Source organism: Ranitomeya variabilis, chromosome 1 (genome assembly GCF_051348905.1).
Source record: "Ranitomeya variabilis isolate aRanVar5 chromosome 1, aRanVar5.hap1, whole genome shotgun sequence".
NCBI classification, from domain to species: domain Eukaryota; kingdom Metazoa; phylum Chordata; class Amphibia; order Anura; family Dendrobatidae; genus Ranitomeya; species Ranitomeya variabilis.
This window is the reverse complement of record NC_135232.1, coordinates 645,273,435-645,288,779: the sequence shown is the minus strand read 5'-3', so window position 1 is coordinate 645,288,779 and position 15,345 is coordinate 645,273,435.

Sequence of the window (15,345 nt, the reverse complement as noted above, 5' to 3'; positions counted from 1 at the left end):
TTTTTGTTACTCCAGTAACATTGCAGCTCTGAAATATGGCAAAACTGGTGGCAAATGGCATCTTGGCAGCTTCACGCTTGATTTTGCTCAATTCATTAGCAGTTATTTTGCACCTTTTTTGCCCAACACGCTTCTTGCGACCCTGTTGGCTATTTGCCATAAAACACTTGATTGTTCGGTGTTCAAAAGTTTGGCAATTTCAAGACTGCTGCATCCCTCTGCAAGATATCTCACAATTTTGGACTTTTCAGAGCCCGTCAAATCTCTCTTCTGACCCATTTTGCCAAAGGAAAGGAAGTTGCCTAATAATTAAGCACACCTTATATAGGGTTTTGATGTCATTAGACAACACCCCTCCTCATTACAGAGATGCACATCACCTGATTTACTTAATTGGTAGTTGGCTCTCAAACCTGAACAGCTTGGAGTAGGACAACATACTGTATATAAAAAGTATCATGTAATCAAAATACAACTTGCGTAATAATTCTGCACACAGTGTATGTGAAAGCCATCTAACTCTGTGATTGAGCTGCATATGTCAATCTCTGATCTTCTCATTCTATGTAATGGAGACACACAAGCAGCATGCGTAGGTATCCGTGCGCATGCATACGGTTTGTAAAGGTGAAAATGGCCAGTTATCCATAGATGAGTATTCGGGGCTCGTAACGTGGCCACTGTCCTGGCGCCTTGTACATCCAAAAAAAGAATTACCCAGCTTAAAGAATGCATATTAAAATTTCATCCATGCTGAATTCAAAAATGTTTTAAGCAGAAGCATCAAATTCATAAAAAAATCCATTCACCAATGCATTTGTAGTGTAGCGCAGGGTGGTAGCTGCAAGGCACTCATATTCTCCTGTTACGCCCCATTGCGCTACATGAAATAGTGAGTCCTGGCTGGGTGCTGATGTTGGTGCTGTGAGGACTTTTCGCCCATGCAGGCAGACTGTAGGCGATAGTTTTAGAATGGAAATCTCCTTTTATTGAACACTATCTTTTCTGAACAGTGACTTGGTAAGGATTATGTTCAAGGGATAGTGGATACAAAATTTTATGGACGTTCCTTTAACAGTGTAAAGCATTGTCACACGCATAGTTTCCTTCCACTGTAGTCTAGTCCAGGGTTGGTGAAGCACACTGTTTCACCCTACTTCGTCACAGCCTGGCTTGTCGCCACTGTCCTGATCAGCAAGCCTCTATATCTACCTGTTCAGCAATTCCACAACCTATTTCTTCAACTACTCCCATCCTGGATTTATCACTCAAGACCCCACTAGTCCCACAAACTCAGTCCTGATTATGTCCATTACCTTCGGCATTTAGCAAGCTCAAGGTTTCTCTTGATACGTCATCCTATCCAAGGACTCTTTTAAGGTGGAAGTCCACTCTGTCTCTTAAGTCACTTCAAGATCGTGCTACTCCCTTATCTCTTGGTCTCCTTTGCTGTAGTTCACCCACAACAGCAGTACTGCTCACAGACACTTCATACTTGATCATCAACTTGCCCCTATCTGCCTAACTACAGGAAATAGTCTCTTTCCCTAACACTAAGCCTCTTCCACCATGGACTAGTCCTGAACATTAAGTCTATCTTACCCTAATGTCACTACCTAACTACACTCAACTATCTTATCCTACCTATCTTATGTCCTAAGCACAAAACTATGTCTTAACCTATACTGTATTACATGTCACATGACACAGTATATAAAAAAGATGCACTACACTATTCATATTTTACAATACTCATGACGCAATTGTTGTTTTCATGGTAAAACATGACAGTCTAGTCCACATTCCTCACACTTGCATCAAATTTTAATACACATTCATGGAGCCGGACCATTTTTTCTTTGGATCAATTCACATGCACCTGCCAGGCGTCTCAGGTACAAAGTTTTGCATCCTCTGTAAACTGTGTATGGTCATAAGGAAAATTCTGTACAGTGGCTGCAGACTGGATGGCTGCCATGGTCTGCCCATCATAAATACCTATTGTAAAAATAAAAAAACAACGCACATATTGCACGGTATACACAGTCAGCACTCTTTTATATATAGTGAAGCAAGGAATGTGCAGATGAATTCAGGCCACAGAATACTGGACAGAGATCAAAAGAAGGATTTTTTTTGCCTTTGTCTGATGAACAGGAGCATATGGCAACAAGAAAGGGATATTCCTTCCCATTTCATACAATTACGGTAGCTCCACAGGATACACCAAAAAATACAGATCACACCAAAGAGACCTGCCTTTATCTGGAGAATGGGGCCCCATGACCTGCTGTTTTCAGTGGAGAGATGATCAGAATTCACATACACCTCTCCAGCCCTTTTGTCAAGGTAGATGCAAGTCACACTGGTGTGAGCTGGATCTACTATACATATATCTATGCCATTAATGTATGAGATGGGAACATCCCTTTTAAGGCTGCGTTCACACAGCCTTTCTTTTTTATCCATTTGTTTTTATTTTTCACTGTATTACTATTATTATTACTAATTATTTATATAGCACCATTGATTGTAGCAGGTAAACTTTCTAAAAATGTTTTAGTCTATTGACTCTTAGCAAGGGGTCAGTTAAAACTGGATGAATCTCAGATGGAGCACTGAAGTACAAAGTCTGTGTTCTGTTTTCACCCATTTTATGTGGACCCCCATAGACTTTAATGATCAGTAAAATTGGATGAGAACAGGACCTGCTCTGAGCCTCACTGACCAGACATATGGATCAATGAAATTCTATGGGTCCGTGTGGTGACCGAGAAAAATATGGACAGCTCTAGGATGTGTCACACAGGCGTATGAATGCAGCCTAAAGAATAGGATCTTTTCCTTGTATATACATTCAGCTAAGTGCACATATTCTGGATGCTAATGTCTGCTAATCAGATTTTCTTCTGTTCCGAAGTGCATGTCATACCTGCTTGCTGGAAAAGAACAGAGAAGTCAGTAAATCTGGTGGTTGCTGTGGTTGATCATGGGGAAAATGAAGCACAAATAAAAATGTGAAGGCTGATTTCACATCAAGTTTGAACCTATATTCGAGACTCCATCAGGGGCTTATGAAAGAAGCCCTGGTGGAGGCCTATATTGAGGCAGATGGAGTCACTTTGTTGTACCGTAGTATGTGGTGGCAGATTGCGATTTTTTGAGATTCACCTAAAAAGATGGACACTTCCGGAACCGAAGCCAGACGACTTCCCAAGTGGCCCTGACTCCTAGGGAATGGCTTCATCAGAGGTGCTGTCCAAATCTGTTTTTTTCAGGTCTTCAAACAGAAACCCTGATGCAGATTACAGACGTTTTCTCAAGATGGAGCTTCAGGAGCGCACTGCTCCTCTGCCTCTTAGCATCCTGTTTTACTGGAGGGTGGTGTGCTCCTGAAGACTGACATAATCTGGTGGCATGGTTGTGCCATTAGTCTAAACATCACATAACAGACACTGGGGCTTGAGCATATATATCACAGCAGATGCGGTGGCAGGAGAATATACATCACATAGGCGACGCTAGGGCTTGAGTGTATAAATCACAGGAGGCACTGGGGCAGGAGGGAACACATAACAGGAGATGCTGGGGCAGAAGCATATGCATTACAGCAGACGCTGGAGCAGAAGCATATACATCACATAGGAGACACTGGGGTAGGAGCGCATATGTCACATAGGAGATGCTGGGGCTGTAGCATATACATCCTACGAGCCACTGAGGCAGGAGCATATACATCACATGACACATAGAGGCTGCTGCTGTCTTCATCTGTGAGACGGGAGCGCATTGCACACTATCTCCACACACACAGAATGTCCTGATGCTGGCACTGACCAACATCAGGACATAATCCTTTGTTGCATGCACTGCAGCGTTCAGTAATAAATGCTGTGTGTGCATGCTTTCAGTGTATGAACAAATTTAAAGGCCAGCAAAACTGGCCGGGGGCTGGAGTAAACTATAAACTATAAATCACTTCCTCCATGAATTGGTAGGTTGTGAGTGGGTTGTCTTTATCAGTATTTTGCACCTGTGTTACCACCATTTTTACTATATGGGTTTGCTGCATTCTGAGGGGGCGACACAGAGAGCAGAGGGAAACATTTGTGGACAGTACAGGGGCAGCGGTGGGCGCTGACAGGATGAGAGGACAGTTGAGAGTATGAAGCAGACGAGTGCAGTCCCGGTGAGGCAAGCTCGCTCCGCAGATGGAGGTCACTGCCTGTTGTTACATCTGAGGTGATACTAGCAGGGCTGGGTGAAGAGTAATGGCGGACTAGGACTCATTTCACTATTTTACTACTGCAAATGATATTTCGTTTCTGTGTGAACTATGAATGTTCATGAATGTTGGTAAATAACAAACAAATCTCCCTCGCATGAATATTATACAGGATAATCGTCAGACCTGTAATTCCTGTCAGAATAACTGCTGCTCGCACGCTTTGTCTAACACTACACGTACAGTCACCCCATGTCTGCCTCAGAAATGTCAATCCATACCAAATTTCCAAAGATTGTGTACCTGTGGAATGGAGGTTTTATCGCACACAGTCTCAATTTTAAGGAAGGGTCACCTGACCATATTTTAGCTGTAAGACTCAGTGCACACTGCGTTTGTGCTCTTACCGTACAGTATCTATCACTATCAGGAGCTGTTCCCGACATGTACTATAACGTTTCCATAATCTGAAAGTCTGTTCTTTTGGCCTCCGTCTGGCCGGTATGTGCCAAAATACTGTTTAGAAAAGCAGAAGTGGCTGCTCTTTCATAGACAGAGGGCCACTGCAAAGAAAAATACATTATGTTTGTTTACAACGGGTTCCTATGGTGGACGTAGGAGCAGACACAGACAGAACAGGGCCCCTGTGTAAAAACAGTATATGGGCCCTTTGTAGTCCAATAGCTCTCGTAGTGAACAATTCCACCTGCTTAGGAGATGATAATGGCCCCCTTACCTTTTGGGCGCCAGTGCAGTTGCACCTCTGGGTGGACGGACATCTGGTCATCCATTCTGACGGCACACTGCTGTACGCATGCACAACAGTGTGGATAGATGTAGTGTGAACCGAGACTAAAGAGCATGAGAACTTACATCCACAATTCCCAGTCCAACCTAAAGTCTCATTGCAAACAAACAGTCCTGTGATGTTGTTAATTCAGTCAGAAGATCCATTTGGAAATTGTGGCTGTATTATGGATGAGAAAATGTGTATGTAATATGGCTTTTTTTAAAAAAAGAAAAAAAGGGAATCTGTCATTACAAATTGACCTGTTGTTTAAGGCCGGGTTCACACTTGCATTTGGCTGGTCTGCGTATGGCTGCGTACTTCCTCCCTTAAGCTCCGCCTACTTCCGCATGCGTCCTGTGACATCCTGCATATTTATCTTTAACATTGGGTACGCAGGGACATGCGTTGTATGCGGATGCATCCGCATGTGGCATTTTGACGTGCCCACCAAACGCAACATGTTGCATTTTCTTTCGGTCGGCGGGCACGTCAAAACGCTGCAGGCGGACGCATCCGCATACAACGAATGTCCCTGCATACCCAATGTTAAAGATAGGTACGCAGGATGAGGCAGGACGCATGTGGAAGTAGGCGGAGCGTAGGCGGAGCTTAAGGGAGGAAGTACGCAGCCATACGCAGACCAGCCAAACGCAAGTGTGAACTTAGCCTAAATTTGTTTTTTTCGTATTCCATTTATATTTTACCCTTTTTTTTATAGTGGTTTTCCCCATGTCCTGTATTAAAAAAACAATATTAGTAATCTAGAAATTATCACACTTTCCATTGGGGGACTTCATGAGAGGATGTGGTGGAGTCAGTCAGAAACTTCTGATTCATGAAGAAGAGATCCTTCGTGAATCTGGAACTTTTATCGAGTTGTGTATGTCACAGCAGAAATCTCACTCCATTCAGGGACTGGAGTGAGATTTCTGGAGTAGGGGATACCACAACTCGACATGAATTAGACAAGCTCTGCCCTTGTCCCACCCCAGTTCTGTCCATTTTGGCAGAACCAAGCAAAAAACTGGCATGAAAACATCAAAAGCTTCAAAATTTTGGCACAACTTGGTGTTTTTTTTTGTAATTTCAAAGCTTTCACTCACCTTTTTTGGAGTAAAAAATGTTATGAATCAGGGTCATATACCTAACTTTTCAGGAAGTATTTTCAGCAGGCTTCTTATTATTGTGCCGCACTCATACATAGAAGTGACATGGTCCTAGTACAGACTGTGATGCACAGACTGTCCATGGGTCTCTTAATCTGAATTTAACAACCTCTTAGGCTGTCAAGTTAAAGTCAAGAGACAAGTGGACAGTCCATGCATCACACTGTACTGGCAGGTTTGGACTGGTGAATCCTCCAGTGGGCCCCTGATCCTCCTATATGAGCAGTATTTGGCAGAATACACTTAATTCACTATACTTGTATAGACAAAGATGACATTTCATAATTCAATTAACAAACTACCAAGTTTATTAAAATATAAATTTGAGAAAGACGATATTGTAATAATATGCATGTAGCTGAACAGTGGGCCTCAAGAGTCAATCTTATGGTGGGCTATTGGCACCCAAGTCTGACACTGTGTACTGAGACCGTGACTCTTGAATCTGTGAATGCAGCATAGAGGCAGGGTTACAATGACAGACAACTCCTCTATAGGAGGACACAGGATACACCATTCACAAAAGCTGATGTCACAGCTCACCTCCTCTTTCTACTCTACACACGCTTATTGGATGCTTGAGAAAAAAAATATAGGGTGCAAGTTAGTCAGTTGCTGCTAATGTACTTGTTAGTTTTCTGAAACAATAGAAGTCTAAAATAGCCCCAGTGTGAAAATTGCAAGGTTTCTCAAAACAAATTGCCATTTGGTTTTAAATGTATACGCCAGATTTAACACAAAAGCCTGATTTACCCCCTTTCTGCCATCTGACGTATTATCCCGTCCATGTGGGCTGGGCCCGTCTGACCATGGACGGGATAGTTTGTCATAGCCGATTGGCCGCGCACACGTGTGGTGTGGGGCCGGCTGTCAGCTGATTGTCACATCTGACACCCGGCGCTAAGTGCCAGGTGCGGTCACAGACCGCTCCTGGCACTTTAATCCACGGAACACTGCGATCAAACATGATTGCAGTGTTCCAGTGCTGGCAGAGGCATAGAGAAGCATCGCGCAGGGAGGGGGCTCCTGTTACGGAACTGCAACACAGGACTAGGGTAGAAGGGGGAAAACTGACCCTGCACTATGACTAGGCTGATACCCTACGATGGAGTGGGTGACCAATTCCTTGCAAATAGACCCACCGACGATCCTAGGTAAATCTCAAGCGAAGACCTATAGATAGGGGGAAGGGGTTCCCTAAAAGATCTAAGGACTGGGTACAAACACGGGTCACCTCCTAATAGAAAACACAGAGAAGGCTGCAGATACCAGCTGAAAACAGAAGCTAAGACTAGCAGAACCAGATGTCCCAGTACTGCACAAAATACACACAGAAAACAAAAAAAAGCACCAAGCCAGAACTAAAGCTGATTAACACTGATGTCCAGCAAGGAATGGGAGGGAGGTGCTGGGTAATAAAGGGTGATACAATCACCTGACCCAAGCCAAACCCAGCACCAGAGGGAAAAGACCAGCAGCCAGAACACCACAAGAAAATGGCGGATAGTCAAAAACTAAACAGATTCTAACAGCTCCCTGCGTGCTTAACTCAGAACAAAGTTATGTGATCACGTTGTCCTGAGGTTCTACTTTCAGACCCCAAGATGGCCGCAGGGTCCTTCCGGGTCCTGCAGGGAGGTGGCTTCTCAGTGCCTGCTCAGAGCAGGCATCGGCAAGCCTCCTTCACTGCCTGTCAGATCGCTGATCTGATACAGTGCAGTGCAAAGTGTCAGATCAGCGATATATAGTGATGTCCCATTCTGGGACAATGTGAAAAAGTTAAAAAAAAATATTAGTATGTGTAAAAATATATTTTTTTAAATTCCTAAATAAAGAAAAAATAAATAAATATTTTTCCAATAAATACATATCTTTATGTAAATAAAATAAAAAAAACAATAAAAGTACACATATTTAGTATCGCCGCATCCATAACGACCCGACCTATAAAACGGTTTCATTAGTTAGCCCCTTTAGTGAACCCTATAAAAAAAGGCAAAAAAACCAATGCTTTATCATCATGCCGCCGAACAAAAAGTGGAATAACATGCGATCAAAAAGACAGATATAAATAAACATGGTACCGCTGAAAACGTCATCTTGTCCTGTGAAAAACGAGCCACCATACAGCATCATCACCAAAACAATAAAAAAGTTATAGCTCTCTGAATAAAGCGATGCTAAAATAATAATTTTTTATATAAATAGTTTTTATTGTTTAAAAGCGCCAAAACATAAAAAAAGATATGAGGTATCGCTGTAATCGCACTAACCCAAATAATAAAACTGCTTTATCAATTTTACCCCAAAAGAAATTCATGAATTGCTGGTTTTGTTCATTCTGCCTCCCAAAAATCATAATAAAAAGCGATCAAAAAATGTCATGTGACCGAAAATGGTACCAATAAAAACGTCAACTCGTCCTGCAAAAAACAAGACCTCACATGACTGTGGGCCAAAATATGGAAAAATTATAGCTCTCAAAATGTGGTGATGCAAAAACTATTTTTTGCAATGAAAAGCGTCTTTTAGCATGTGACAGCTGCCAAACATAAAAACCCGCTATAAATAGTAAATCAAACCCCCCTTTATCACCCCCTTAGTTAGGGAAAAATAATAAAATAAAAAAGTATTTATTTCCATTTTCCCATTAGGGTTAGGGCTAAAGTTAGGTTTATGGTTGGGGCTAAAGTTAGGGTTAGGGTTGGGGCTAAAGATAGGGTTAGGGTTTGTATTAGGGTTTGGGTTGGGATTACGTTTACGGTTGGGATTAGGGTTAGGGTTGGGATTATGGTTAGGAGTGTGTCAGAGTTAGGGGTGTAGTTAGGGTTGGGATTAGAGTTAGGGGTGTGTTGGGGTTAAGGGTGTGTTGGGCTTAGGGTTGGCATTAGGGATAGGGGTGTGTTCAGGTTAGGGGTGTGGTTAGGGTTGGAATTGGGGTTAGGGGTGTGTTGGGGTTAGGGTTGGAGTTAGAATTGGGAGCTTTCCACTGTTTAGGCACACCGGGGGCTCTCCAAACGCGACATGACATCCTATCTCAATTCCAGCCAATTCTTCGTTGAAAAAGTCAAACGGTGGTCCTTCCCTTCTGAGCTCTGCTGTGCGCCCAAACAGTGGTTTACCCCACATATGGGGTATCAGCGTACTCAGGACAACTTTTGCAGTCCAATTTCTCCTGTTTCCCTTGTGAAAATAAAAATTTGGGGGCTAAAAAATAATTTTTGTGGGAAAAAATTATTTTTTATTTTCACGTCTCTACGTTATAAACTTTAGGGAAACAGTTGAGGGTTCAAAGTTCTCACAACATATCTAGATAAGTTCCTTGGGGGGGTCTAGTTTCCGAAATGGCATCAATTGTGGGTGGTTTCTACTGTTTAGGCACATCAGTGGCTCTGCAAATGCAACATGACGCCCACGGACCATTCCATCAAAGTCTGTATTCCAAAACGTCACTACTTCCTTTCCGAGCCCCGACATGTGCCCAAACAGTAGTTTTCTCCCACATATGGGGTGTCAGCATACTCAGGGCAAATTGGATCAACTTTTGGTGTCCAATTTCTCCTGTTACCCTTGTGAAAATACAAAATTGGGGCTAAAAAATCATTTTTGAGGAAAAAAATGATTTTTTATTTTCACGGCTCTGCTTTATAAACTTTAGTGATACACTTGGAGGTTAAAAGTTCTCACAACACATCTAGGTAAGTTCCTTGGGGGGTCTAGTTTCCAAGATGGCATCACTTGTGCAGAGTTTCTACTGTTTAGGTACATCAGGCGCTCTGCAAATGCAACGTGACGCCCGCAGACCATTCCATCAAAGTCTGCATTCCAAAACATCACTCCTTCCCTTCCGAGATCTGCCATGTGCCCAAATGGTGGTTCCACTCCACATATGGGGTATCAGCGTACTCAGGACAAATTTGGGGTCCAATTTCTCAAGATACCCTTGGAAAATAAAAAAATTGTGGGCTAAAAGACAATTTTTGTGAAAAAAATAAGATTTTCTCTTGTTACAGCTCTACATTATATACTTCTGTGAAGCACTTGGGGGTTCAAAGTGCTCACCACTAGTGTTGAGCATTCCGATGCTGCAAGTATCGGGTATCGGCCGATACTTGCTGTATCGGAATTCCGATACCGGGATTCCGATACTCTTGTGGTATCGGGTATCGGGTATCGGAACAACATTAATGTTAAAATGTGTAAAATAGAGAATTAAAATAAAAAATATCGCTATACTCACCTGTCCGACGCAGCCGGGACCTCAGCGCAGGAACCGGCAGCGTTGTTTGTTTAAAATTCCCGCTTTTACATGGTTACGCGAAGTCCCGGCTTGTGATTGGTCAGGGCGGCCATGTTGCCGGGCCGCGGACCAATCACAGCAAGCCGTGACGAAAATACGTCACGGCTTGCTGTGATTGGTCCGCGTCCCGGCAACATGGCCGCCATTAACCAATCACAAGCCGTGACGTCACGGGAGGCTGGAAACGCGCTCATTTTAAAAAGGGCGCGTGTCCAGCCTCCCGTGACGTCACGGCTTGTGATTGGTTGCGTCGCGGTCAACCAATCACAAGCCGGGAGGCTGGACACGCGCCCATTTCAAAATGAGCGCGTCCAGCCTCCCGGCTTGTGATTGGTTGATCGCGGCGCAACCAATCACAAGCCGTGACGTCACGGGAGGCTGGACACGCGCCCATTTCAAAATGAGCGCGTCCAGCCTCCCGGCTTGTGATTGGTTGATCGCGGCGCAACCAATCACAAGCCGTGACGTCACGGGAGGCTGGACACGCGCCCATTTTAAAATGAGCGCGTGTCCAGCCTCCCGTGACGTCCCGGCTTGTGATTGGTCAGGGCGGCCATATTGCCGGGACGCGGACCAATCACAGCAAGCCGTGACGTAATTTCGTCACGGCTTGCTGTGATTGGTCCGCGTCCCGGCAACATGGCCGACCTGACCAATCACAAGCCGGGAATTCACGTAACCAAGTAATAGCGCGATTTTTAAACAAACAACGCTGCCGGTTCCCTCGCTGAAGTCCCGGCTGCGTCGGACAGGTGAGTATAGCGATATTTTTTATTTTAATTCTTTCTTTTACACATTTATATGGTTCCCAGGGCCTGAAGGAGAGTTTCCTCTCCTTCAGACCCTGGGAACCATCAGGGATACCGTCCGATACTTGAGTCCCATTGACTTGTATTGGTATCGGGTATCGGTATCGGATTGGATTCCGATACTGTGACGGTATCGGCCGATACTTTCCGATACCGATACTTTCAAGTATCGGACGGTATCGCTCAACACTACTCACCACACATCTAGATAAGTTTCTTGGGGGGGTCTAATTTCCAAAATGATGTCACTTGTGGGGGGTTTCCACTGTTTAGGGACATCAGGAGCTCTCCAAACGCGACATGGCGTCCAATCTCAATTCCAGCCAATTTTGCATTGAAAAGTCAAACGATGCTCCTTCCCTTCCGAGCTCTGCCATGTGCTCAAAGAGTTTTTTACCCCCACATATAGGATATCGGTGTACTCTGGACAAATTGTACAACAACTTTTGGGGTCCAATTTCTCCTGATACCCTTGGTAAATAAAACAAATTGGATCTGAAGTAAATTTTTTGTGAAAAAAAAGTTAAATGTTCATTTTTTTAACATTCCAAAAATTACTGTGAAGCACCTGAAGGGTTAATAAACTTCTTGAATGTGGTTTTGAGCACCTTGAGGGGTGCAGTTTTTAGAATGTTGTCACTTTCGGGTATTTTCTATCATATAGACCCCTCAAAGTGACTTCAAATGTGATGTGGTCCTTAAAAAGAAATGGTGTTGTAAAAATGAGAAATCGCTGGTCAACTTTTAACCTTTATAACTTCCTACCAAAAAAACATTTTGGTTCCGAAATTGTGCTGATGTAAAGTAGACATGTGGGAAATGTTACTTATTAGGTATTTTGTGTGACATATCTCTGTGATTTAAAGGCATGAAAATTCAAATTTGGAAAATTGCAAAATGTTCAAAGTTTTTACCAAATTTCCATTTTTTCACAAATAAACGCAAGTTATATCAAATAAATTTTACCACTATCCTGAATTACAATATGTCACTAGAAAACATTGTCAAAATCACCAGGATCCATGAAAGCGTTCTAGAGTTATTACCTCATAAAGGGACAGTGGTCAGAATTGTAAAAATTGGCCTGGTAATTAACATGCAAACCACCCTTGGGGGTAAAGGGTGTTCTGCCTTCCTCCACGTATGATGCTGTGTGGATTCCAGCATACAGATAAACCTTTCATCCACTTCTCAGTAAACAGACTGTATGGATTCTTAAGCCTATATTTATTGAGATGATAATGTGACCGATAACGGATGATAATGGATGACAATCGTAGTGGATGGTATTGATAATGGTAAAAACTACAAAGAGAATAAACAGTGTATCAGTACTGGCAGATAACAGAGACAACAGCATGATACAGAGTGCAATTACATCAGTAACTCACATTACAGAGGCTGCACAGTTACACTACAACACAGGAATGCAGTTATAATATCTATCTAAGGCAAAGTACATGCTACAACTCTGTTCTGCTCTATACAGGAATGGATCTATCTGTATGCAGTGTAAAGAGCATTAACTAAACTAGAAGACACAGAGCACAATATACACTACACGGTGGCTGCATAATAGCTAGCATGTACAGATTCTAACACAAACATAAATGCATTAGACTCTCACTGGGAACCACTGGTAAGGGGAGTGATTGTAGTGAAGAGAGAGAGAGAGCCAGAACACACGTGTATCTCTTCAGAAAGCCCATGTATGCAAAACTCTTTCTCCTTGGAGAGCTGAGGGGGCGGTTCTAACCAGAATACACTGCTTACTTAAAGGAGAAAACACTTGTGTATGTAGAAACAGGATAAATGCCTAACTCATGACCTCTAAGGGTTGTAACTGGTACTACGCTATGAATTTATATTGCTGCTCATGAATGGGCAGAACACTCCCCACTTGGCATCAACGGGTGCCACTATTTGGTTCTTTTGGGGAAAACAACACAAGTTCAGTAACTGGCCTGAGGAACAACTTGTTCTCCCCAAGCTTGCACACTCTGACTTCTACTTTGCGCACTTTCCCATCCTTGCTGGGGTAGAGCTTGGTGACTAGGCCGAGTGGCCACTCATTCCGATGTGACTGGCTGTCTTTCACAAGTACAACATTGCCAGGTTGGATGTTTGGGTGGTCTTTCTGCCACTTTGTCCTGATTTCTCCATCTGTCCCAAAAGACACTGGACATGCTTTGTACAACATGAAGTATTGTAACCTTGGCTCTTTCCAGGTTAGGAGCGATAAACGCCTGTTTGCAGTGATGCCAACCTCTACAAGGTCTCTGGCTTGCAGATAGTGCTGACTTGTAGGACTGGGCTACATGGAGTAGACAAGCGCTGGCTCAAACAAGTGACTTCCAGGTTGAGAACCTGCTGAACTGATGAGATTCAAGATGATGGCTTGAAATTACTGTATGTAGAGCAGACACTAGAGGACGGAGCTCTTCGTCAGTATCTGGATCCACTAGTTCAAATGTATCTGGATCCACTAGTTCAAATGTATCAGGCCTGCTGATGTGGGGCATAGAACGGTTCAAGGAGGCAGGGACTGTGAACCATGCAGTGTCCTTAAGATGACTTGGTGCAACGGATCTACTCACATAGTCTGCAGGATTGTGTTGAGTAGGTACGTAGTGCCACTGATTAGGGCAGGTGGATCTTCTTATCCTCAGTACCCGGTTGCTGACGTAGACATAGAAGCGTCACGTTTCGTTGCAGATGTATCCCAGTACCACCTTGCTATTGGTGTAGAACTCTGCATCTTTGATCTCCAGATTCATCGCATCTGAAATAAGCTCGGCCAACTCACCCGCGAGGACGGCAGTGCAGAGTTCCAGTCTGGGTATCGTGTGTTCGCGGAGTGGCACCAGTTTAGTCCGGCTCGTCACGAATCCGATGTGGCTTTGTTCATTTACATCTATGGTTTTGAGGTATGCTACTGCTGCAATTGCCTTGACTGATGTATCACAGAAGATGCAAAGTCTTTGTGTTCTGACTTCTGTGGATGGTACCGAACCATACAGTCGTTTCACACGAAGATCGGTCAAGGCTTCGACAGACTTCCTCCACTCTGCCCACAAGTCAGCCTTTTCTGTTGGAAGTGGATCGTCCCAATCAGATGTCTTGGGTGAAAGTCTCTTAGCATAACTTTTCCTTGGATGGTTACTGGAGCTACAAACCCCAGGGGGTCATACAAACTGTTTACAAAAGAAAGAACTCCTCTGCGCGTGAAGGGTTTCTCATCTTTGCTGATCTGAAAAGTTAAGGTGTCCATCTTCAGATCCCAAAGCAATCCAAGGCTCAGCTGCATGAGAAGGGAGTCGAAGTCCTTTAGATTGCTGGAATAGTCTTGAGAGGGAAAGGCTTCCATCAACTCTCGGCTGTTGAAGGAAATCTTGTGCAACCTTAGGTTAGACTTAGCAAGCATTTCTTGAGTCCTTTTTAGTAGACTGATTGCAACCTCATTTGTTGGTGTGGACTTCAAACAGTTGTCTACATAGAAGTCCTTTTTTACAAAGGATCTGACGTCTGACCCGTACTCTTCTTTGCCCTTTTTGCTGGAATTTTCGAGGCCGTAGATAGCGACTGCCGGGGAAGGGCTGTTCCCGAAGATGTGTACCCTCATCCGGTACTCTGCAATGTCTTTGTTCGGGTCGTTGGCGCGATACCAGAAGAACCTCAAGTAGTTTGTGTTCCTCTTTGAGGAGAAAACAGTGGAACATCTGATGTATGTCAGCCATAAATGTCACCGTATCTCTGCGGAAACAGAGTAGTACTTCTAGAAGTCTGTTGTTGAGGTCTGGGCCCGACAGTAGGACATCATTCAATGAAACGTCTTCGCATTTGGCGCTTGAGTTGAACACCACTCTTATTTGACCTGGCTTCTTAGGATGGTACACTCCGAAGATGGGCAAGTACCAACACTCCTCTGAGTGCCGAAGTGCAGGTGCAATCTTTGCGTGATTGTTCTGGAATATCTTCCCTATAAAGGTAAAGAAATTTTCTTTCTTCTCTGGTGACTTCTGAAGCTTGTGTCTGAGGGAGATGAATCGACTGTA